Source organism: Populus trichocarpa, chromosome 2 (genome assembly GCF_000002775.5).
Source record: "Populus trichocarpa isolate Nisqually-1 chromosome 2, P.trichocarpa_v4.1, whole genome shotgun sequence".
NCBI lineage: Eukaryota > Viridiplantae > Streptophyta > Magnoliopsida > Malpighiales > Salicaceae > Populus > Populus trichocarpa.
This window is the reverse complement of record NC_037286.2, coordinates 14,242,352-14,270,097: the sequence shown is the minus strand read 5'-3', so window position 1 is coordinate 14,270,097 and position 27,746 is coordinate 14,242,352. Positions and strand designations below refer to the sequence as shown.

Genomic DNA, 27,746 nt, shown 5'->3' with positions numbered 1-27,746 from the left:
TTCTTCTCTGACCTAATTTCATCATATAAAATTTTAAATTATTGTAGAAAGAAAATATTTAAAGAGAGGACTGTAATGTAAAGCATGAAAAAAAAAAATGCATGACCAATCTCTAAAGTCTTAAAATTTTGATTTTGATTCAAAAATTTATTTTATTTATTTTTTAGTCCTTAGATTTAGAAAAAGAAAGAAAAAGTTGCTAGAAAATAGCAAAATAGAGATAAAGTTGTCAATTAATTACATTCCATATACACAAAAATAAAAGCAATCTTTGTGTCAATGAATTTTTCTTCTTGAGAATAGTTCAATAAAGATGGCATCTCCTTGTTTTTTAGAGTAGATTGGGATACATTTGTTTTTTTATTCGATTGGTTTTTATTTTTGGAGTGATTTTGGGGTGTTTTGAGGTTGTTAAGTGCTTTTTTAAGGATCATATTATATTTAAAGGTGTTTTTAAGCAGAAAGTGTTGAAAATTAGGTTTTTAGGGCCCAAAAACTTATCCTGATTTTCAATCATCCGACGGATCAAATAATGCAGGTCACTTATGACTATAGGCGATTTGTCATTTTTTTTTATAAAAAAACCCAGCATCTCGTCTTAATAATAATAATAAAAAGCCTATGCCCATACTTGGGAATTTTTATTTTATTTTTTCCTCACTAGAATAATGCTTTGCTTTTGCCCCCTTTTTTATATAATTTTTAATTTTATTTTTCAATAACCTAATCTTTTTTTTATTTTTTCTTGTAATTTCATCATTTAACATGTGATTGGTGAAATTATGCTTCATGTTTTTTTGTAATACTTTTATATAGGGCTATTATAATCTCATGACATGAGGAACGAGTTTGGAAGTTTAACTCACATTGACTAGAGTGGTTTTTTTTTTTTTTGTATTTTTAGTTGTCTTTTTTTTTTTCAATTTCATCTTTCAACATTGGATTAACTGTGAATTAAGCTTCATAATTTATTTTAATTAGTTTTTTATTCTCATGACTCAAATCACGGATTTAACAGGTTAACACGAGTTAACCCAAGTCAATCTAATTTGTAGTCATTTAAATATTTTTTAAAAAATATCATCTAATATTCGTTGTCTCAATATTTAAAAAGATATCATATAATATGAATTATATTTTGAGTTCATGATTATAATTTTTATTTTAGCTAGAAATCACATTAGCAATACCTTGATTTTTTATATTAAAAAGAATTTGATCCAATAGATCATCATTTTTATAATTAAAAAAAATACTATCTAATATTTATTATATTTTGATTTTATGATTAAAAAAATTTCTATTAAAAAACATGTTAGTAATGTTTAATTTTTTTTTACATTGAAAAAAAATAAATCTGAGATTTGTTTTAACATTAAAATTAATTGTATCGCACTCGCAGCTTAGCTCATGCATACTTGTGTTTGGTATTGTGGTAGCTTTTGTGATTGTGGTTTGAAAAAAGTTGTTTTGTAAAAAGTACTTTTGGTTGAGGTTGATTTGGTATTGATATAAGTTTGGTTAAAACTGTGGTTAAAATTAAGGTTAAACAAAAAATAATTTAATGTGTTTGATTAAGAATGCTTTTTAAATTGAGGCAATAAAATAACTATATATATATATTTACAACCCAAAGATATGAGAGCGGCTTTGATGTGGACTAGTTGTGGTCCTCTGGAGTTTTGACTTATGACATCTCGAGGAAACAGAATTTTGTTATGAGAGCGGCTTTGATGTGGACTATCAATGATTTCCCAGCTTATGGAATGGTTTCTGGTTGGAGCACGCATGAAAAGCTAGCATGTCCATACTGTATGGAGAACAACAAGGCATTCACGCTAACAAACAGGGGTAAAGCTTTTTTTTTTTTACTGTCACCGTCGTTTCTTGCCACATAACCACAGGTACAGAAAGAACAAAAAGGATTTCTTTGTTGGCAGAGTTGAAAAGGATGTTGCACCCCCGCGTCTTTCCGGTGAAGAATTGTTTGATGTTATGTCAGAGTACGGTGACATTGTGTTTGGTCTCCAAATAGGTAAGCAGAAGTTTCCTGGTTTTGGTTTGACCCATAATTGGATGAAGCGAAGTATGTTTTGGGAGCTTCCTTATTGGAAGACCAATCTTCTCCGCCATAACCTTGACGTCATACACATTGAAAAGAACGTGTTTGAGAACATTTTCAACACCGTCATGGATGTGAAGGGGAAGACAAAGGACAACATCAAGGCTAGATTGGATGTAGCGCTATTCTGTAACCGTAAAAATATGGAGTTGGTTTGTGATGGGTCACGGGTCGCAAAACCAAGAGCAAGCTTCGTGCTAGAGAAAAACGCACAACTACTAGTCTACAAATAGCTTAAGAGTCTGCGTTTCCCCGATGGACATGCCTCGAACATATCAAGGCTGATTAATATGGAGGAATGCAGATTATATGGAATGAAGAGTCATGACTGCCATGTGTTTATGCAAACACTCATCCCATTAGCTTTTCATGATTTGTTGCCAAATAGGATATGGGATGCACTAACGGAGATCAGTCATTTCTTCAGAGATATATGCTCCAGCAAGTTGAATGTTGATCACATTGAAAGGCTTGAAAAGAATATCGTCGAGACAGTATGCAAACTTGAGATGATATTCCCTCCATCTTTTTTTGACTCAACAGAGCATCTACCCGTACATTTACCGTTTGAGGTAAAAGTTAGAGGACCGGTCCAGTACAGATGGATGCATCCATTCGAGAGGTTAGATATTACAGGAGCTAAGTAATTTATAATTAAATGTTTTTATTTTTATTTTTTTAATTGATAATATATATATATATATATATATATATATATATATATATATATATATATATATATATATATGCAGGTACTTGTTCAATCTTAAAAAAAGGTTAAGAACAAGGCGCATGTTGAGGCATCAATATGTGAGGCCTATATTGTTGAGAAGATCTCAACATTTATCTCATACTATTTCGAACCTCATTTGAGAACAAGGATCAACCGTGTTCCACGGCATGATGAGGTGGTGAAGTGCCTTCAAGTGGGAACTTGTCAATATTCTCCAATCCTGGACGACCCACACCTAAAAATGTCGTGAGGGGAAGATATTTGTTTGAAATAGAGTTCAAATAAACATATAATTATGTCCTATTTAACTGTAATGAGCTAAGACCTTTTATTAAGTAAGTAGATGTTCGACTTAAACTTTGTGAAGAGTGTACTATTTATGTTTTGTGATACCATACACTCATATAATTTGAAACAACCTTGCAGGCAACATCGACGATACTTACTGTCCAATAACTCATAGCTAACCAAATCCCAGATCTTTCAATTATAAGATGAACAATTTACCACATGGTTTAGAACATGATTAGTACTTAAAAGTGCATTTTTATCAAGGTTCTATATCATCATTTTGCACTTGAAGTATCAATAACTCCTTAACTAAAGCATGTTTTATACTAACATATCTAATAATATAAGATACCTTTAATTTATGGTAAATATTCATCTTAAATGCAGGCCTATCACATAAATGAAAGAATTGATTGATGAGTTGAAGTACTGAAATTGAAAGGACAGAAAGATGGCCAAACTTAGAAAAGAGATGTTGGTGCAGTCCAAACTGGAACACTGTTCGGTAATCGGGTCATATCTGGAGTTGTAGATCTCGGATTTAGGTCTGCCTTATATGGATGGAAAGCTAAGACATAGGCCTACAACTTTCATGAGGAGTCCAAGATTTAACAAGGCCTTTTTCAAGTCCAAATTGTAGCAACAATGAAGAAGTCCGAATCTGTCCTACATCCCAGACACTGTTCAGTGTTCAGCCCATATCTCGAGTTCTAGAAGTCCATATGATCTCAAATTGTTACCCTGGAAAGATGAGACAATTCCCTAGAACTTTCATGATTGAAGTCTGTTCAAATTATGACGTTATCAATGACGTTTTTGGCAGACAAGAAGATAAGAATTGTCACCAAGTCAAGATGTGGCCACTCACTCATCAATTAGTCAACAAATCAATAGTTCCTGAATTTTGGCCTATAAAAGGAGGCATTTGCCATGTATTTAGGCATCTTGGTGTTCAGATCAAGATCATGCTCTTGCTCTCTCTTTATATTTTGTAATGCTTAAGTTTTGCTTATATTAATTTCTTGCTTATGCTTTTCATTTCCTTTCCTTGTTTATTTATGTTTCTTTCTTTCATTATGTGTTGCTAAGTTAATTATGTCAAGGTGAAAAGGGTACACTAATGGTGTAAGAATAAGTATAATATAAACTTAACATGGACCTTAATGTTGGATACTAACATGCTTTATATTTGTTATCTTGTTCACTTTTAATACTTTGCTTGTTAAATGGTTAATCTAGATTTATGTTGTATAACACTTGGTACAACAAATACTTGGCACTTTCATAGCCCATACTGTATGGTATAACCGACACCTGAGCTATGAAAGGAACTTGATTTGTTGTTAACATAAGTTATAATCATGAATGCCTGACAACATTTACAAGTATTAGCATTATTCGAATAAGATAACTAATGTAATCATGTTAACAATTTATAATCTGATTGGAACCTCCTTTGTGTGTGGTTTTCCAATTTAATAAAAAGAGTCTATACTATACTTGTTTGAAATACCATTAGTGGATCCTCTAACCTTGACATTTGTTGTTATCATTGTTTAATCCTTACGTTAATCTTGCATCTCAAAGTTCTCATCAACTTCTTTATTATTATTATTATTATTATTATTATTATTATTATTATTACTATTATTGTTGTTGTTATTGTGTTGCTGTTAACTATAATTTATACAATTAACCTCCCTGTGGTTCGACCCCGGTCTTGCCGGGTTATTTATTACTTCGACACTCCTACACTTGGGAGAAGACATCAATCTTTTGGTCGTGTCAAGTTTTTGGCGTCGTTGCCGGGGAGGTAAATTCTTGTACAAATTATAGTATTTATTTTATTCTCTCTTTTTACTTTTCTTGTATTTAACTTTATTTCTTTTGTGTTGTTTCTTTTTCTTTTGTTTTCTCCTTTTTATTCCCTTCCTATACGTGCATGAGAGTGTGATCACGTACATTAAGTGGTAGACTTTGTAGGGTATCCTCATCATTTTCAGAAAAAATGGCCGAAGAAGATAACCAATCACTTCATATTGAGAATAATGAGAATATTCGGGTTAGAACACTTAGAGACCACATGAATCCCACAAGAACAAGTGCACCCTCATGCATAATTTTTCCACCTAATGCATCTCATTTTAATTTTAAGGCAGGCATTATTCAACTTTTACCTTCTTTTCATGGTTTAGATTTAGAAAATCCATACTTGCATTTAAGGGAATTTGAGGAGGTCTGTAACACCTATAATGACTCAAATTGTAGCATGAACACCATTAGGTTAAAGCTTTTTCCTTTTTCATTAAAAGGTAAAGCTAAAACTTGGCTACAAAATTTGAGACCTAGATCCATTCGTACTTGGGATGAAATGCAACAACAATTTTTAAAGAAGTTTTTTCCATCCCACAGAACAAACTCCTTCAAAAGACAAATCATCACTTTCACTCAAAAACCAGGAGAAACATTTTACCAATGTTGGGATAGATATCGAGACTTGCTTAATACTTGCCCCCATCATGGTTTTGAAACATGGAGATTAGTTTCACATTTTTATGAAGGATTAACACCTAAAGATAGGCAAATGGTTGAATTGATGTGCAATGGAACTTTTGAAGATAAAGACCCTAATGAAGCAATGGAGTACTTAGATTTGCTAGCTGAAAATGCACAAAATTGGGACACCACAGGTACTTATAAGGCACCAAGTAAAACCCAACCTCATACATCTAGTGGAGGTATGTACAACCTTAGGGAAGATCATGACCTCCAAGCCAAGTTTGCATCCTTAGTTAGAAAAGTCGAGGCACTAGAATTGAAAAAGAGTGGTCAATTAAAATTTGTTCAAGACATTGCGTGTCAAATCTGTGAAACCAACGAACATTCAACCAATGACTGTCCAACCTTGCCTTCTTTTAAAGAATGTCTCCATGAACAAGCCCATGCTCTAAACAGTTTCCAAAGGCCCAATCATAACCCGTACTCGCAAACATATAACCCTGGTTGGAGAAATCACCCAAATTTCAATTGGAAGAGTGATAACAATAATGCACAAACTTCACAGCCACCATTTCAAGCACACCATAATTTCCAAAATTCTCATGGATATGCACCTCCTTATGCTCCACCTCCTAGAAGAAATCTTGAGGAAACATTGCATGCATTTATGGAAAAGCAAGAGGCAATTAACACTCAACTTGCTCAAAGCATGACAGATTTTAAAGATACTCTTGCAAAATTGACATCTGCTCTCAGTTTCCAAGAGAAAGGTAAGTTCCCATCTCAACCTCAACAAAATCCAAAGGGGCAATACAATGCGAAGGCAAGTAGTTTTGGAAGCCAACACATGGATCAAGCCAAATCAGTCATCACTCTTCGCAGTGGTAAGGTTATTGAAAAACCCATTCTTGAACCTTGTGAAAATGATGATGAGTCAATCTCTGAGGGTAAGGAAGGGGTTGAATCTGATCATTGCAAAGAAAAGACTGATTCCCCGCCAGCACTTCCATTTCCTCATGCCATGACCAAACAAAGGAAAGTTAATCACAACTCTGAAATCTTTGAAACTTTCAAACAGGTAAGGATCAATATACCTTTGCTGGATGCTATTAAACAGGTTCCTTCTTATGCTAAATTTTTGAAAGATCTATGCACTGTGAAGAGAAAACTGAATGTCAAAAAGAAAGCCTTTTTAGCCGAACAAGTAAGTGCCATTCTTCAGAACAATAATGCATTGAAATATAAAGACCCTGGTTGTCCTACAATTTCTTGCTTTATTGGAGAACATAAAATTGAAAGAGCTTTACTTGATCTTGGGGCTAGTGTGAATTTACTTCCATATTCAGTTTTTCAAAGTCTCAATCTAGGTGAGTTAAAACCAACTTCTGTGACTCTTTTACTTGCCGATAGATCTGTAAAAGTGCCTAGAGGAATAGTTGAAGATGTGTTAGTACAAGTCGATAAATTCATTTATCCTGTAGATTTTATTGTCTTGGACACACAACCTGTTGAAGTATGTAATTCATTTCCTGTTATTTTAGGACGTCCGTTTCTTGCAACTTCTAATGCATTGATTAATTGTAGGAATGGACTGATGAAGCTATCTTTTGGAAACATGACATTGGAGATGAATATTTTCAACATTTGCAAGCAACCTGGAGATGATAATGATTTACAGGAAGTGGACTTTACTGAAAAATTAGTTCATGATCAATTTCAAACCACTTCTAGTGAAATTGAGATTGATGAATCTGATGATTTGCAAATGGTTTATTTTCAGGAAGAATCAAAGGCAAATAATTGGAGACCAAAAATTGAGGAATTGCCACCACGATCAATTGAGTCCATACCTTCAAGTGTTCAACCACCAAAACCGGATTTGAAGCCGTTACCATTCCATCTCAAATACTCATTTTTGGGAGAAAATGAAACTTTTCCGGTAATAATCTCTTCCAAACTTAATGCACATCAAGAAGGTAAGTTATTACAAACTTTGAAAATGCACAAAAATGCATTAGGATGGACCATAGCTGACATAAAAGGAATTAGTCCTTTGATTTGCACACACAGGATTTATTTGGAGGAAAATGCTAAACCCTCTAGAGAAATGCAATGAAGGCTTAATCCTAATATGAAAGAAGTAGTAAAAAATGAAGTCATTAAGCTTCTAGATAATGGAATCATTTATCCTATTTCTGACAGCAAATGGGTAAGTCCTACCCAAGTTGTACCCAAGAAGTCTGGAGTCACTGTGATAACAAATGAGAAAAATGAGTTAATTCCAACTAGGACTATTACTGGTTGGCGCATGTGCATTGACTATAGGAAACTTAATTCAATGACTAGAAAAGATCATTTTCCTTTACCTTTCATGGATCAAATCCTAGAAAGAGTTGCAGGTCATGAATTTTATTGTTTCCTAGATGGCTATTCAGGTTATAACCAAATTGAAATTGCATTGGAAGATCAAGAGAAAACTACTTTCACATGTCCATTTGGTACTTTTGCATATCGAAGGATGCCTTTTGGATTATGTAATGCACCAGCCACGTTTCAAAGATGCATGCTCAGTATATTTAGTGATATGGTTGAACGTTTTCTTGAAATTTTTATGGATGATTTTTCTGTTTTTGGCGATTCATTTGATGATTGTTTGACTAACTTAGAAAAGGTTTTGAGCAGGTGTGAAGAGAAGAATCTTGTACTGAATTGGGAAAAATATCACTTTATGGTAACAAACGGCATTGTACTTGGTTACATTGTTTCATCAAAAGGAATTGAGGTTGACAAATCTAAAATCGAGTTAATTGCTAACTTGCCAACACCAAAATCTATTAAAGATGTTAGATCATTCTTAGGACATGCTGGTTTTTATAGAAGGTTCATCAAAGATTTTAGTGTAATATCTAAGCCCTTGAGTAACCTTCTAACAAAGGATAATATTTTTGAATGGACTGAACATTGTGAAGAAGCCTTTGTTAAACTTAAAAACCTGCTTACTTCTGCTCCTGTCATTCAACCTCCTGATTGGTCATTACCTTTTGAAATAATGTGTGATGCTAGTGATTATGCCGTGGGTGCTGTCTTGGGACAAAGAAAAGATAAGAAACCCTATGTGATTTACAATGCAAGTAAAACTTTGAATAGTGCTCAAATAAATTACACCACCACTGAAAAAGAATTACTTGCAGTAGTATTTGCATGTGAAAAATTCAGGTCTTATCTTGTTGGCTCACCTGTTGTTGTTTTTAGTGATCATGCAGCATTGAAATATCTTTTTTCTAAGAAAGATTCTAAGGCTAGATTGGTTCGGTGGATTTTGTTACTTCAAGAATTTGATATCACAATCAAAGACAAGAAAGGCACCGAAAATGTTGTTGCAGATCACTTGTCAAGATTGACAACAGAATCGAGATCTGACATCACACCAATCGATGACTACTTTCCTGACGAATCTTTATTTTCTGTCTCTACAATGCCTTGGTATGCTAATATTGTTAATTTTCTTGTTTCAGGACAATTGCCGGCTCATTGGAGTACCCAAGACAAAAGAAAGTTCTTGAACGAAGTAAAGAACTTTTATTGGGATGACCCTTATTTATTCAAATATTGTCCTGATCAAATATTTCGAAGATGCATTCCTGACAATGAGGTAAGTAGTGTCATTAAATTTTGTCATTCTGAAGCATGTGGGGGTCATTTCTCATCAAGAAAGACCACTAGTAAAAATCTTACAAATTGGATTTTACTGGCCCACCATGTTCAAGGATTCACATGCATTCTGCAAGACTTGTGAAAACTGTCAAAAGTTGGGATCTATTTCAAAACGTCACATGATGCCTTTAAATCCTATTCTTGTCATTGAGATCTTTGATTGTTGGGGTATAGATTTCATGGGTCCATTTCCTCCATCATTTGGTTTCTTGTACATATTAGTCGCAGTAGATTATGTTTCAAAATGGATAGAGGCAATTCCAAGTCGAAACAATGACCATAAAACAGTGATAAAGTTCTTGAAAGAAAATATTTTGAGTCGATTTGGAATCCCTCGAGCCATGATAAGTGATGGTGGAACACATTTCTGCAACAAGCCATTTGAGTCTTTAATGAAGAAATATGGAATCACACACAAAGTTGCCACCCCTTATCATCCTCAGACAAGTGGACAAGTAGAGCTTGCTAATAGGGAGATCAAACAGATCTTAGAGAAAACAGTGAACCCTAATAGGAAAGACTGGTCTTTAAGACTTAATGATGCACTTTGGGCTTATCGAACTGCTTATAAAACATCATTAGGTATGTCACCTTATAGACTAGTCTATGGAAAACCTTGTCACTTGCCTGTGGAACTGGAACATAAAGCTTATTGGGCTATCAAAGCTTTCAATTCAAACCTTGATGATGCTAGTCAGCTGCGTAAGTTACAAATAAATGAGCTTGAGGAAATAAGAAATGATGCATATGAGAATTCAAAAATTCATAAAGCAAGAATAAAAGAATTTCATGACAAGAGAATCTTGAGAAAAACATTTGATGTTGGTCAAAAAGTTTTGCTTTATAATTCTCGACTCCATTTATTTCCTGGAAAGCTAAGATCAAGATGGAGCGGTCCTTTTATTGTGAAACATGTGTATCCATATGGGGCCTGTGATATCGAGAATCCAAAGAATGTCAATGTTTTCAAGGTAAATGGGACATCGTTTGAAAGTTTACTTTGACAATTTTTCAGTTGAAAATGACTCTACTGAATTGAGTGATCCTGTATATAAAGAATGATTCTTTTTCTCACATTGTTTTGTGTTTCGTTTTGGTGTGAATTTTGTTTTGCTAGTCTCTCTCACCCCGGTCAAATGGCGGATAACGGTACTCCGTGACTTCAGTCGGTTCTTTCAGTTTCCCATAATAACTGATATCTGTATATATTTGTGCAATTCTTTGCTCTTTCTCCCTTCTTTGACTCTCTTCTCCAATTCTCATTTGAAAATGGACACCACTCTTGAAAAATTGAAAAAGTACTTTCCCGCTCTGCCTCAGAATGCGATTACAAAAATTTACCATGCTAGGTGTGCAAGATTGAGGTTGTTAATGAATCATGGAATTCCTGAAGATATTCGTTGGTTGATTGAAGCAAAGGTCCGATTATCAGGTGAGTCCTCCAATTCTTTCATCTCACACATGCCTGGAACAGGTAAAAGCACTTTTGCAAAGAAACGTCGTGCAAAACGACTGAAAGTCTGTCACAAATGTGCCAGATGGACTTGTAATGCACAATGTCGTTCTTTAGGAATGGTATCTATAAACCGTGAAGATAAAATACAATTCATTAAGGATGGCCTGAGTAAGGGGTCTTTAGATAATCTTCTATTAACCCTTGAGACGCATCCTAGTGGAGATGTGCATCGTGTTATTCATGATTTATGGCCCCATTTTCATAAAGAACATGATTGACTTAGTCTTGGGAATCTGACTAAAAAAGACCCTGTTTGCCAGTTTTTAAGAAAACTAGATGGGAAGCCTATCCCCGACCCATAGAGGGCGTTTAAGCCGTTCTTGGACGTAAAACCAAGGGAAGATGTGAGCCACAATCACAACTACCTGTACATACACATGTTTTTTCAAAATAAATAATTAAATAAAGAGAGAGAGAAAGAGTGTGTGAGACTCCAGCTGGTCTACATATAGGGGTATGATTGCATCTTCAATTTCTCATCTATAAAATCTTCTCTTCCTTCCCCTCATTTCTACTCAACCCTTACATTAGACAGATATAGAAGTGTGTAGAAATGGCAGGTCCCTCAAGTTATCACATAAAAAATATTTGTGTTTTCGGTGGATCCAGCCCTGGGAAGGAAATAGCATTTTTAGAAGCAGCAAATCATCTTGGTTAGGTACTAGCTGAGAGAAAGATTCATTTAGTGTATGGAGGAGGCAGCCTTGGGTTAATGGGGGGTGTGTCAATAGCTGCATTTTTAGGAGGTAGTCAAGTTTTGGGGGTTGTCCCCAAAGCTTTAGCAAAAGGGGACATCATTGGAAGAACAATTGGAGAGGAACTACAGGTCTCCACAATGTTTGATCGAATGAATACAATGTTTAACCATGTTGATGCCTTCATTGCCTTACCAGGTGGTCTGGGCACATTGGAAGAGATCTTTCATATTTCCTCTTGGGCCCAACTGCACATTCACCATAAACCTATAGGTTTGCTCAATGTTAATGGTTTTTATGATAATTTGTTGTCTTTTCTTGATCAAGCTGTGGAACAGGAATTTCTAACATCTTCGGCACGACAAATCATAATCTCTACTGCTACTGCTGAACAATTGATCGACCAACTACAATCTTTCACCCCTGTAATTGATCCTTCCATGAGTCGCATAAATTGGTCAACTAAGGAAAGCCGTAAAAAGCTTAGATTGGATTTGAGCCTTCGTTTATGAATCCTTGTGTCTTTTGGTTTTATTAATAGCATATTATTTTGTGTTGTTATTTCTTATATTTGTTTAAGTGTGTTTCAGGTTTGTCAGTGTTCGTTGTTTCAGGTGATGTCTTCTATACTCTATCTTTCTATCTTATGACATTGAGGACAATGTCTTGTTCTGGTTGGGGGGAGAGGGTAGTAGTTGACATTAAAAAAAAAAAAAAAACTAACTTACTAACTGTTTTTGCTATTATTAAAGCCATTTGACAAAACTGTTATTACTAGGATGACAGAGTAAGGAGGAATTTTAGTGACTCTTGAGACGCATCTTAGTAAACATTTTCTAATGGTTATTTGCAATATTCATAACAAGGCATATTAGAATACTTCTTGAAATATTCAGGTTTACAAACTCTCACATTATTATCACTTGATTCTGCTCATATACTCATTTAACAAGTATTCTTAAACCTTCATTTTCACACACACACTGTAACATATGATTGTGGGTTGCATATTGGATTATTACATTATTTATGTTCTTTTGTTAAAGGTAACAACTAAGGGATAGGGATAGTATATAATTTTCAAAAAAAAAAGAGAAAAAAAAATAAAAAAATGATGATAATAAAAACGTAGATAAGTTTGGTTTCGTAGCCTCCCTAACTTAAGCAATTAAGCCCGAAGGGGTGTTTTAACACCTAATACCCTAAAGTCAACTGACTTGGGAGCTATTGGCCCAAAGCTTGTTACATGGGTTAAGGAGAAAAGCTTAAGGGAATCAAATATTGCACTATCTACGTATCAGTATCTGCAACCCGAGTTACTAAGCTCGTAGGGGTGTCTCAACACCTAATGCCCTAAGACCAACTGGTCTAGGAGTCATTAGCCGAAAGCTCGTTACATGGGTTAAAGATGCATTGTGTTTTAAGTATATGTATATATATATTGAAAAAAAGACAAAAAAAAAAAGAGAAAAAGAAAAAAAGAAGATAATAATCTCAACCCAAGGAAGTTAACCTTAAACATTAGAACAGAATATTGTTTTCTTCCAATAAAAGCCCCATCATCTATGTTTTCATACATTGAGCACATAAAAAGGAAGGTTTAATAATATTTTGTTTAAGAGGTATTGAGCAGATATATAAAATTTAATGAGAGTTTGTTTATCTGGATAGATTAATGGAAGTTGAATGATGAATGCCTTGCTTTGTGGAATTTGCAAATTGTTTCTCTATTTTAACGCTTTGATTACTAGGGACTAGTAATAAGCTGGTTGGGGGGTGTGATTAGTACTTAAAAGTGCATTTTTATCAAGGTTCTATATCATCATTTTGCACTTGAAGTATCAATAACTCCTTAACTAAAGCATGTTTTATACTAACATATCTAATAATATAAGATACCTTTAATTTATGGTAAATGTTCATCTTAAATATAGGCCTATCACATAAATGAAAGAATTGATTGATGAGTTGAAGTACTGAAATTGAAAGGATAGAAAGATGGCCAAACTTAGAAAAGAGATGTTGGTGCAGTCCAAACTGAAACACTGTTCGGTAATCGGGTCATATCTGAAGTTGTAGATCTCGGATTTAGGTCTGCCTTATATGGATGAAAGCTAAGACATAGGCCTACAACTTTCATGAGGAGTCCAAGATTTAACAAGGCCTTTTTCAAGTCCAAATTGTAGCAACAATGAAGAAGTCCGAATCTGTCCTACATCCCAGACACTATTCAGTGTTCAGCCCATATCTCGAGTTCTAGAAGTCCAAATGATCTCAAATTGTTACCCTGGAAAGATGAGACAATTCCCTAGAACTTTCATGATTGAAGTCTGTTCAAATTATGACGTTATCAATGACGTTTTTGGCAGACAAGAAGATAAGAATTGTCACCAAGTCAAGATGTGGCCACTCACTCATCAATTAGTCAACAAATCAATAGTTCTGAATTTTGGCCTATAAAAGGAGGCATTTTCCATGTATTTAGGCATCTTAGTGTTCAGATCAAGATCATGCTCTTGCTCTCTCTTTATATTTTGTAATGCTTAAGTTTTGCTTATATTAATTTCTTGCTTATGCTTTTCATTTCCTTTCCTTGTTTATTTATGTTTCTTTCTTTCATTATGTGTTGCTAAGTTAATTATGTCAAGGTGAAAAGGGTACACTAATGGTGTAAGAATAAGTATAATATAAACTTAACATGGACCTTAATGTTGGATACTAACATGCTTTATATTTGTTATCTTGTTCACTTTTAATACTTTGCTTGTTAAATGGTTAATCTAGATTTATGTTGTATAACACTTGGTACAACAAATACTTGGCACTTTCATAGCCCATACTGTATGGTATAACCGACACCTGAGCTATGAAAGGAACTTGACTTGTTGTTAACATAAGTTATAATCATGAATGTCTGACAACATTTACAAGTATTAGCATTTTTCGAATAAGATAACTAATGTAATCATGTTAACAATTTATAATCTGATTGGAACCTCCTTTGTGTGTGGTTTCCAATTTAATAAAAAGAGTCTATACTATACTTGTTTGAAATATCATTAGTGGATCCTCTAACCTTGACATTTGTTGTTATCATTGTTTAATCCTTACGTTAATCTTGCATCTCAAAGTTCTCATCAACTTCTTCTTTATTATTATTATTATTATTATTATTATTATTATTATTACTATTATTATTGTTGTTATTGTGTTGCTGTTAACTATAATTTATACAATTAACCTCCCTGTGGTTCGACCCCGGTCTTGCCGGGTTATTTATTACTTCGACACTCCTACACTTGGGAGAAGACATCAATCTTTTGGTCGTGTCAGAACACATGTAAGTTCTATCACAAACTCATTATCTCTTGCAATGTAATTAATTGTAGTCAATGTTACATAATATCCGTTTATTGATTATTGTTGTATTTAATTTACAAGCTAGGTTTATCAAATGGGAGGTAGTGCTGCTATTTCACTGTCTTTACTATGCCTGGGCCTTGAAAGAAAAGTCAAGTGCTATAACGGGTATTTTGTCAATGGATATGTCTTTCATACTGAAGAATACGGGCATGGAAGAAAGACATACAACAGCGGTGTTTATATTAAAGGATCGACTTCTAGTGAGTTTGAAGTTGACTACTACGGTAGATTGGAAGAGGTCATCGAACTGCAATATCATAGTGAGCAAAATAGAGTGTTTTTATTCAAATGCTATTGGTATGACACAACTGACAGAGGAATCAGAGTAGATCCTCACTATGGTCTCGTTGAAATCAACTCAAAAGCTAGACACCGCAACATAAATGACGTCTTTGTTTTCGCAAAGCAATGCCAACAAGTTTATTACACATACACCCCTTCCTTTTGAAAGGACCGATCAAGAGTTGATTGGTTATCCATTTTAAAAACAAAACCCAAAGGTCGTGTCGAGGTTGTTCAGGATGAGAACGAAGACACAAGTGTGATAGATGAAGTCTTTCAAGCTAGTGAGTTGGTTGAACCATACCGAGTTGCTCCGTCGATTGACTTAGAAGAAAATTTGAATTTTCGTGTTTTCAATGATAGTCTTGTTGATGTTGACGCAGAGGAGTTGAATGTTGTTATGAGCTCTACTAGTGGAAAAAAGAATGTTCTTGAAGAAGATGATAACGAAATTGAAGAGTGCGATGAAGCTGATGATAACAATTCAATAGAGGACGAAGATGAAAATTCCGACTAACTAAACATGTTCTAAAGCCTTATTTTATAATGTAATAATCTGAAACATGAAATGTTTATTCTTCTTTAATGGTCAGCCCTTGTTATTGTGTTCTGTGTGCTGTAAGATTGCAATTCAAGATTTTGTGATAGGATTACATAAAAAAAATAAGAAAAATTTACGGTTTCACCGACGGACTATAACCCGTCGGTATTTCACAGAGTTGAAAAAAATTTACGGGATTGTGCCACATTCACCGACGGAGTCACCGACAGACTATAACCCGTCGGTATTTCACAGAGAGTTGAAAAACATTTACGGGATTGTGCCACATTTACCGACGGAGTCACCGACGGACCATAACCCGTCGGTATTTAACAAAGAGTTGTAAAAAAATTACGGGATTGTGCCACAATCACCGATGGGTACACCGATGGATTTACCGACGTAAAATACCGATGGATTTTCCGACAGATTTATGCACATCCCGAAGCGCATGCATGTCAGAATTACATTATATGATATATAAAACCCCCCTCCCCCCATTTGGTTTATTTTTTTCTCTGGCTCTGTTTCTCTTCTTCTCCATTTCTCTTCTCCTCTCCGTTTATATTTGGCTTTTGAAAGGGATTTTATTGTTTCGGTGATAGTTTTAAAAGGTATGTATTCTTTTTTCTTTATCTTTGTATTTTTTTTATTTTAATTATGATTATTTTTTTTTGGTGTTCTTTGTTTTGTGTATTGTTTGTAGATAAAATCTTAAATTCACCACACTATTAAGGTAAGCATTTTTTATTCTCAAATTTATTTTGAATTGATATAGTGTTTTTTAGTTTTGTGTATTGTTTGTTTTGTGTTTAGGTTGTTTTGTATAGTGTTTTTTAGTTTTTTCATTTTATTTATTAATTTTATGATATTATTGTTTGTATTGCTATAATTGTTATTGTTGAATTTATGTTAAAAATGTTAATTTATATATATAGAATTACATTTAATTAGTTTATCTTAATTTAGGATATTATTGTTTGTATTGCTATAATTGTTATTGTTGAATTTATGTTTTAAATGTTAATTGAAATATAGAATTAAATTTAATTAGTTTATCTTAATTTTAGGATATTATTGTTTACCTGTCATTGTTATTGCTTGTTATTACATTTTTATATTTATGTGTACACATTAATTTCTATTTTGAGGTCCATTAGGGTCGTGTTAGGAATGATATTGATTTAGTTACCTTTTGCTTTTGACCATGTAATTATTTATAAATTAAGAGTCTTGTCTCCTAAAACTTGAAATGTAATATTAATCTGTAAATTTGAATGTATGACTTTAATCTAATGTTTGTAACTCTAAGTGCCAATTTAACAATGAATGTTCATAGTTGAAATTGATTCTTTTACTTGAATTTCATTATATGATGTTATTGAGTAAGATGTTTTGTGTTGATGATGATGAGTTTGGTTGAGATCTAGGATGATTGGATCGGGATGTGAAATAAAATTGAAAGTGTAAAATGATTTTGTTGATAACTTGGGACCCCCCCAGTATAGGGGAGACTCTGTCGAATTGTTTTTTAAATAATCGAAGTTAATTATGTAATTATTCGTATAAATTTGTGTAGATGCGTAGAATGAAATCTACAGCACGTTGTCAGAAGACGGTTGCAGCTAGTTCTTCTAGTAGCGAGGAGGACGTATCCTTAGGTGCTGATCATGGCGAGGAATCTACGCCAACTTGTGATGCTGCCTTTTCTAGCATGGTTTCACAGCGCAGAAGCAGTGTGCCTTCACAGCGGGGTCAATTCACCCGCAAGTACCAGGCACAATGGAATGATGACCTCTTAATGTAAGTTTGTTTAGGTTTTAGTTTTTTTTTATATATATACTTATAACATAATTTATGAACAACTAATTAATGTTACTACTTTTATTTAATTTCAGGTTCACAAACATTGAGGCTGCAAGGACTATAACATTGGCGTTTAAATCATCGATGAAGATTCCATTGTTTCAATGGAGCCAGGTTTCCAGACATCCTGAGTGGAAACCTAATATCGATGCATGGTTTAAGCGATTTCAGGTCGGTGTTAATTTTTAATTTCCAGCTTATTTTTAGTAAATGATTTTTATAATTTTATATCTTGTACTATTTTTATTTTATATGAATTATTTATATACACAGAACAAATTTGAGTGGGATAGGGCGAACAACAATGTTTTGAGGAGGGTATGGGAGAATCACGCGGCAACTAGGTAACATCGAAAATAATATTTATTTTTATTTTATAATTTTATGTTTTAAATTCTAATTTATTACTGTGGAAGTAGGTTGCGTGATTTTTGGTATGACACCCAAAAAAAATCAAAAAGACATGCGAGGGATAACGGTTTTGAAGGATGGAATGAGGTGGCGGTTTGGCAGGAATTCAAACCGCCATTCATCTCGGGGGAAATATGGACGGCATATATTGAGCACGTGACCTCAGAGCGGTTCTCACGGCACTCATAGTCTGGCGCCGACAACCGGAACCGGCAAATTCATGGTTCGGTGACCACGCATACTGGCAGATCCGTCCCATTCAGCGCACATGCAAAGCGGATGGTAAGATTAATTTTAATGAAATATATCGTTAATTAATTTGTCATTCCTTATAATATATTTAACTTTCAACCTATTTTTTCCTTACAGGTTGCGTCTCTTGAACGTGAGCTGAGTCCAATGGAGCTGTTTGTAGAGACGCATGTGCGGAGTCAAGACCGCCAAAAAGGGGTGCAGCAGTTCGTGGACAACCGTGCTCAGCACTTCGTGGTATGTTCGTTCATTCGTTTTATTTTGTAAGTTATTATTTTCTTGAATTGCATCTTGAATTGCATTTGATAATTTTTTAAAAAATTTTCAGGAGACCTATAATATCCGGTTGAGGGAGAGATATGGGGACAATCCTTCGACCCATCCAGATTTTGATCCAGATTTGTGGATGGAGGTGGGATAATCTGATAGACCTGATAAAAATCAGGTCTACAGGCTCTCCAACACTACGGCTGAAAACTTGCGTTCGGCTCGTAGTGTCTCAACCGTTGGGAGCTCTCCATCAGTATCGAGCACCCAGTCTGAGGAGTTCATTGCCTTGAAACAACAATATCAACTCTCGACGAATTATGATGAGCTCCGTCAAATAGTCATGAAGATGAGATCAAAGATGGGTGATGACACTTGTGCAGCTCCTTTTTGGCCGTACGGTCCCAGGAACAACCAGCCTCTGCCTCCTCCTCCAACTCCGCCGCTATTCTAGTTTAATTTTGTTTTTTAAACACATTAAATTTGTAATGAATATTATTTAACATTACTTTTATATTTTTAATGTTTAATCCAATTTTATTTGTTTATTAAGCTTTTTTACTATTAATAAATTATTTTTATATATATTTTAAATACATACCGACGGATATACCGACGGACATTATCCATTATCAGTATTTCACAGAGAGTTGCCAAACAATTACCAGCCATGCCATAATTACCGACGGCCATATTCCGTCGGTGATTACATACAGACGGCTTTACCGACGGATATTATCCGTCGGTATTTCACAGAGAGTTGCCACACAATTACCACCGATGCCATACTTACTGATGGATAAGCTTTCGGTAATTACCGTTGAAATTGCAGACGGATTTATTCCGTCGGTAATGTTCCCGTGGGAAACTTTTTTTTTGGCGTGCGCGTATTCGTCTGTAAGACCGTCGGTGGGTGTTTTGTTTTATTTGCGACAGAATTAGCGACGAAAAGGGGAGTTACCGACGACTATTATACCGACGGACGTGTTCCGTCGGTAATTATTTCACCGACGGAGTTAATTCCTGTCACCGACGGAATCAGTCCGTCGGTAAAACTGTTTAATGGTGTAGTGTAAGGTTGTCGTAATCTCAAACAAATATCACAATATTTAGTTAGTGCTCAATTTTATAAGTATCTATTTTTGTTATTATATCATTAGGTAAGAAATAGTTAAAAAAAAAAATTTAAACCCAATAGAGTCCATGATCCAGGTTGTTGGTTTGACAGGTTAAACAGCAAAGCCAGAGTCGATCAACAATATCACAATCTAAATAGTGAAAAAAAGGATGTCATCTTAAATTTGTTTTAAAGCCAAACCAGCCTTTTCATTGGTTTTTCATATTGCCTTTGGACCCACCAAGTTGATTAGGTCACGTTAGAAAAACTACCACATCAATTAATTTTAAATCTGGGCTAAATAATGAGTCAGGTTGGGAGGTTTCAAAATTGGGTTGGGCCTCATTTTTTTCTTTGATTGAATCTTTTTTTCCTTTTATTTTTCAATCTTGTCTTTTAATATTTGGTTGATTTTGAATTGGTCTTTATAATTTATTTTAGTTCACTTTGTATGAGGTTATTACTGTCTCAAATAAATATCAAGGTATTTGATTGGTGCTTAACTTTGCTGGAGATGATTTTTGTTATCATATTTTTAAGCAAAAAATAATTTTAAAAAACAAAGCGGTTAAACCTAGTGGAGTTCATGATCCAGGTTAAGGGTTTCGTGGGTTAAGACGTGAAGCTTGGGTCGATCCAATATGTCATTGTCTTAATATTAGAAAAATAAAATAAAATAAAAGATATCATCTTGAAATTTTTTTAAAAGCCAAAACATGTTGTTAGTCCTATCTCTATTTTTTCTCGTTTAATAAATCATTATTTAAGTTTGTCAAGTATTTCTATAGTTATCAAGCATTTATGACAGGAATTGAGAATAAATTGGTTTGAAATACTCAACACTCATTGTATTTATGTGAGCTGTTAAAGTTGAGGTTTCTGTGACTTGTGCTCGATTAAAAGATAATTAATAGCATGCCACTGCTTTTTATCCATCCAGTGCCGTTGTGAATTTATTGGATCTTGGAACAAAAACTTGATGGCCGGATGTTATGAAACTACTAACCATTAATGGAAGAAATTATCATAGATCTAAGCCAATATATCTCAATCAAACAATAATGATTTGGGTTATCCTTCATTAACTCACGTCTAATGTCCCCACCATCTTCTCTTTAACAGCATCACATATTCCAAAGGCAGAGCTCTGGTTTGCAAATTATAACTTACTATACTTTTTATTCATCTAGTTAGGACTGGTTTTTGTTAGCTAGCCATCCCATCTACTTTGTGGATGGGTGTATCGATCGGCAAGGTCCTCAATATGCAACCAGGTTAGGTAATGACATATTTCTATTTGGTTTGGTATATATGACTTATTTCTACAAGTATGTAACCAAGTGTGGGCCAAATTAAGAAGTACATGATTTGGTCAATTGAGTTGCCATAATGATACACAAGGGAATGATGAAGTTTAGAATGAATGAAAGGAGGATTAGGATACATTATAAAAATGGTCCAATTTTATCAAAGAAAAATTGACAAGTTACGTGGATTAATAGAGAAAAGCAATTGAATTTGTGCATCCTTAGAATTAGAAAAAATGAAGATTATGTGTGGTAACTTATAGTTTTCCTTACTTAAAAGAGGCTAATAAAGAAAAAGGGGACAATCAAACATAATAACAACCGAACAACCCAATAACAATTGCACTGCATTTCAATCAAGTTTGCAAAAACTTCACATCAACTACTAGGTAGTAATTAATCAGCAGGCTTGTAATTAGTAGGTTTGTAATCTAGTAAGCTTGGAATTTTCATTATTAAGAAATCTAGAAAACACCAAAAATATCAGTTCATGCTTTTTTGTCAAGGCATTTCAGTTCGTGGTTGTAATCGAACCAAAGATCATTCAATGAGTATAAATTCTTTAATCTTGAACTATTAAAGTTCTTATTTACATTCATAGCATTAAAATATTTGATTACTTCTCATTAATTAAATTATATTATGACATTGCTATAAGTCTAGAATTACAAATCTAGAGTTCTGGTGAAGGTCTAGAATATAAATTTCATAAATTAGACTTTCTATCCAAACTTGAGATAAAATTAAAGTCCTCTTAATTGAGATAGACACAAAAGAACCTACAAAATAATTGGCAACCACACTAGGAGTGTCATATTTGTTATTTGAAACTATGGCACTAAAAATATTAATATTACCGGAAAATGTAGAAGAAATAGAAGAATTAGTTGATCTCTCTATTAAATAAGGAAATAAATAATCAATCCTTTAAGGGGAAGAAATATAAAATGAAAAAGGACACAAGTTTATGACTATAAAAGAGAGATATTTACTCTTTGAACGGAGAGTGGATGATGCAAATAAGATACTCGAAGAGAGGTATAAATATCTTTCTGAAAAACCTAAGAAGAAATATAGAATCGATATAAAATGATTGAATATCATTTAAATATAATTGTAGTAATGAAGAGATTAAATCATGTCATTTCAGAGTCAAATGTTAGAAAAATAAAAAATTCGTGAAATAAGTTTGGACCATAAAGTAGGAAAATTACAAAATATGAAGAGAGGTATAAATGTCTTTATGAAAAACTAAAAAGAAATATAGAATCAATATAAAAATAATTGAATATCATTTAAATATAATTGCAGCAATGAATGAGTGATTAACTCGTGATATTCTAGAGTCTAATGTTCGAAAAAGACAGAAATGTAAAATAAGTTTGGAGCATGAAGTAGGAAAATTACAAAACATGAATAAATAATATTATAAGAGAATGATTAAGGCTATTAAATATGTCAATGCAAAATTAAACACCAAAAAAAAAAGAGAAATGATGAAGTGATTTTTTATTTAATTATACTATGTTGGAGACAGGGAATAATATTTCTAAATAAATGGTAGTTAAAATTAAAAACCATTTAGATGAGAAAGTTGAAAAAGAATCAAATCATTGGAAGTATGATCATAAACAAAATGGGAAGCCTTTAATAATAGAGGAAGCCGAGAGTAGTTCAAAAAATAAATTTATTAATTGTAAGAGTTCATCACTAAAAGATATAGATGAGATTATGATTCCAAATAACCTCGAAATAAATGGACTTCCAAATAAAATTAATCCAGAGTATATTCTAGGTATAATGAAATAAGCTTATAGACTTAGATTTTAACAAATAAATAGGCCAATATATAGAAAACCATGTTTAGATTACATTGATAGAATATATATTTATCCTAATAATTTCAAGTTTCCAAAGTTTACTTTATTTAATGGCTAAAGAACTGTGTTTGCTAGAGAACATATAGCAAGATTTTTTTTGCCAATGTAAGAAAGTATTTGATTCTGACTTTTTAAAATTAATATCATTTTCAAATTCTTTAACTGGAGATGCTTTTACTTGGTTTATAAATTTGCCGCCAAATTCAGTCCAGAGTTGGAATGATATGTAAACAATAATCCAAGCTCGCATCTCTATAACAGAATCAGAATGATATCTAAGCCTTCGTCTACCTTTTGGTTCATATTTGGAGCTACAAAAGAATTTTGGATGTGATTCCAATTGTGTTGGAAAATACACATTTGTACTTTTCTATCCATATATGGTAGGCCCGTTAATTCATCCGTACAAGAGAGAACCGAAGTTGGGCCTAGACTTTGCGAGCAAAGTACGAAAACAGAAAAGATATTATTTCCTTAAGAATTATGGATTCCATTTACTATAAAGAGTCCTTAATGCTATTGGAAAATTATACGGCAGCCTTCGACTTACTTATTTTACAAAGATTCCATATCAATCAATAAGAACTAATTGGTCATAAATTAATTCTTATTTTATAAAGCATCAGGCCTTTGTTCAGTATGGATTCTTCAACAATTATTTCTCTTGGGTATTTTTCATGATCATATATGGCAAAGGATGAAAAATAATCTTAGACTATTATTTTATTTTATTTTATTATTTTAAACCTAATTTTAATTAATTTGGGCTTTATTTAAATTGGGTGCATGTTTGACCAATTAGTTTTAAGGTTTACATACAAATACTTTTATCTAAGGATTTTATTCAGTTTTGACAATAATAACAAAGTTGCTGCATTTTGTGTGTGCTCTGTAAGTTATTCTCATATTTTGATTCTTGATTGAAATACTTAAATTTATCGAAGGATTGACCAATCTTCGTGGCGTTTTCTATACTTCTCGTTCGCATCTTGATATAAGTGGAAGGTAGGGGTGGTCTTCTTTACAGTCTTGGTTTTTCAAGATAAGGTTCTTGTTGGATCAAGCTTAAATTCAAACTTGATCTTAGCTTTCTTAGGAGGACATCAATTTTTATACGAGTTTGTGGATCTTTATATTCATAGGATTCACATCAGTTAATGGAAACAAGGAAAATTTTGGCTAGAATTCTTGAAACAGTTAATGGAAGCAAGGGAAAATTTTTGGCTAGAATTCTTGAAAGGGAATTTATTATGATTACTAAACAGGGATTAAAATTAGAGTTAAGAAAGAAATTCATAGGAATGGAGTTCAAAGAGATATATAAATTGGAAGTAAGGACTTCTAGACAGAAAATTATTGAAAGAAGAAGTAGACAAGAGGAGTCCAAATTTTAAAACTTATTATCAAGAAAGTACATGTAGATGTCGTAGAGTTTGTACCTGGTGCACCTGTAGTTTATGATCTAATTTGTAGTCATTTAAATATTTTTTTAAAAAATATCATCTAATATTCATTGTCTCAATATTTAAAAAGATATCATATAATATGAATTATATTTTGAGTTCATGATTATAAGTTTTATTTTAGCTAGAAATCACATTAGCAATACCTTGATTTTTTATATTAAAAAGAATTTGATCCAATATATCATCATTTTTATAATTAAAAAAAAATACTATCTAATATTTATTATATTTTGATTTTATGATTAAAAAAATTTCTATTAAAAAACATGTTAGTAATGTTTAATTTTTTTTACATTGAAAAAAAATAAATCTGAGATTTGTTTTAACATTAAAATTAATTGTATCGCACTCGCAGCTTAGCTCATGCATACTTGTGTTTGGTATTGTGGTAGCTTTTTGTGATTGCGGTTTGAAAAAAGTTGTTTTATAAAAAGTACTTTTGGTTGAGGTTGATTTGGAATTTATATAAGTTTGGTTAAAACTGTGGTTAAAATTAAGGTTGAACAAAAATTAGTTTAATGTGTTTGGTTAAGAATGCTTTTTAAATTGAGGCAATAAAATAACTATATATATATTTACAACCCAAAGATATGAGAGCGGCTTTGATGTGGATTAGTTGTGGTCCTCTGGAGTTTTGACTTATGACATCTAGAGAAAACAGAATTTTGTTATGAGAGCGGCTTTGATGTGGACTATCAATGATTTCCCAGCTTATGGAATGGTTTCTGGTTGGAGCACGCATGGAAAGCTAGCATGTCCATACTGTATGAAGAACAACAAGGCATTCACGCTAACAAACAGGGGTAAAGCTTTTTTTTTTTTTTACTGTCATCGTCGTTTCTTGCCACATAACCACAGGTACAGAAAGAACAAAAAGGATTTCTTTGTTGGCAGAGTTGAAAAGGATGTTGCACCCCCGCGTCTTTCCGGTGAAGAATTGTTTGATGTTGTGTCAGAGTACAGTTACATTGTGTTTGGTCTCCAAATAGGTAAGCAGAAGTTTCCTGGTTTTGGTTTGACCCATAATTGGATGAAGCGAAGTATGTTTTGGGAGCTTCCTTATTGGAAGACCAATCTTCTCCGCCATAACCTTGACGTCATGCATATTGAAAAGAACGTGTTTGAGAACATTTTCAACACCGTCATGGATGTGAAGGGGAAGACAAAGGACAACATCAAGGCTAGATTGGATGTAGCGCTGTTCTGTAACCGTAAAAATATGGAGTTGGTTTGTGATGGGTCACGGGTCGCAAAACCAAGAGCAAGCTTCGTGCTAGAGAAAAACGCACAACTACTAGTCTACAAATGGCTTAAGAGTCTGCGTTTCCCCGATGGACATGCCTCGAACATATCAAGGCTGATTAATACGGAGGAATGCAGATTATATGGAATGAAGAGTCATGACTGCCATGTGTTTATGCAAACACTCATCCCATTAGCTTTTCGTGATTTGTTGCCAAAGAGGATATGGGATGCACTAACAGAGATCAGTCATTTCTTCAGAGATATATGCTCCAGCAAGTTGAATGTTGATCACATTGAAAGGCTTGAAAAGAATATCGTCGAGACAGTATGCAAACTTGAGATGATATTCCCTCCATCTTTTTTGACTCAACGGAGCATCTACTCGTACATTTACCGTTTGAGGTAAAAGTTAGAGGACCGGTCCAGTACAGATGGATGCATCCATTCGAGAGGTTAGATATTACAGGAGCTATGTAATTTATAATTAAATGTTTTTATTTTAATTTTTTTAATTGATAATATATATATATATATATATATATATGAGGTACTTGTTCAATCTTAAAAAAAGGTTAAGAACAAGGCGCATGTTGAGGCATCAATATGTGAGGCCTATATTGTTGAGAAGATCTCAACATTTATCTCATACAATTTCGAACCTCATTTGAGAACAAGGATCAACCGTGTTCCACGGCATGATGATGGTGGTGAAGTGCCTTCAAGTGGGAACTTGTCAATATTCTCCAATCCTGGACGACCCACACCTAAAAATGCCGTGAGGGGAAGATATTTGTTTGAAATAGAGTTCAAACAAACACACAATTATGTTCTATTTAACTGTAATGAGCTGAGACCTTTTATTAAGTAAGTAGATGTTCGACTTAAACTTTGTGAAGAGTGTACTATGTTTTGTGATACCATACACTCATATAATTTGGAACAACCTTGCAGGCAACATCGACGATACTTACTGTCCAATAACTCATAGCTAACCGAATCCCAGATCTTTCAATTACAAGATGAACAATTTGCCACATGGTTTAGAACACATGTAAGTTCTATCACAAACTCATTATCTCTTGCAATGTAATTAATTGTAGTCAATGTTACATAATATCCGTTTATTGATTATTGTTGTATTTAATTTACAAGCTAGGTTTATCAAATGGAAGGTAGTGCTGCTATTTCACTGTCTTTACTATGCCTGGGCCTTGAAAGAAAAGTCAAGTGCTATAACGGGTATTTTGTCAATGGATATGTCTTTCATACTGAAGAATACGGGCATGGAAGAAAGACATACAACAGTGGTGTTTATATTAAGGGATCGACTTCTAGTGAGTTTGAAGTTGACTACTACGGTAGATTGGAAGAGGTCATCAAACTGCAATATCATAGTGAGCAAAATAGAGTGTTTTTATTCAAATGCTATTGGTATGACACAACTGACAGAGGAATCAGAGTAGATCCTCACTATGGTCTCGTTGAAATCAACTCAAAAGCTAGACACCGCAACATAAATGACGTCTTTGTTTTCGCAAAGCAATGCCAACAAGTTTATTACACATACACCCCTTCCTTTTGAAAGGACCGATCAAGAGTTGATTGGTTATCCATTTTAAAAACAAAACCCAAGGGTCGTGTCGAGGTTGTTCAGGATGAGAACGAAGACACAAGTGTGATAGATGAAGTCTTTCAAGCTAGTGAGTTGGTTGAACCATACCGAGTTGCTCCGTCGATTGACTTAGAAGAAAATTTGAATTTTCGTGTTTTCAACGATAGTCTTGTTGATGTTGACGCAGAGGAGTTGAATGTTGTTATGAGCTCTACTAGTGGAAAAAAGAATGTTGTTGAAGAAGATGATAACGAAATTGAAGAGTGCGATGAAGCTGATGATAACAATTCAATAGAGGACGAAGATGAAAATTCTGACTAACTAAACATGTTCTAAAACCTTATTTTATAATGTAATAATTTGAAACATGAAATGTTTATTCTTCTTTAATGGTCAGCCCTTGTTATTGTGTTCTGTGTGCTGTAAGATTGCAATTCAAGATTTTGTGACAGGATTACATAAAAAAATAAGAAAAATTTACGGTTTCACCGACGGACTATAACCCGT

At 33.6% G+C, this 27,746-nt stretch overlaps 1 protein-coding gene across 1 annotated transcript in view; it reads left to right on the top strand.

Annotated features, from left to right (window-relative positions):
- LOC7487746 (caffeic acid 3-O-methyltransferase) overlaps positions 1-27,746 on the top strand; it is a 132,944-nt gene that overhangs the window by 42,284 nt on the left and 62,914 nt on the right. The gene's annotated exons all lie outside the window — the stretch shown is intronic.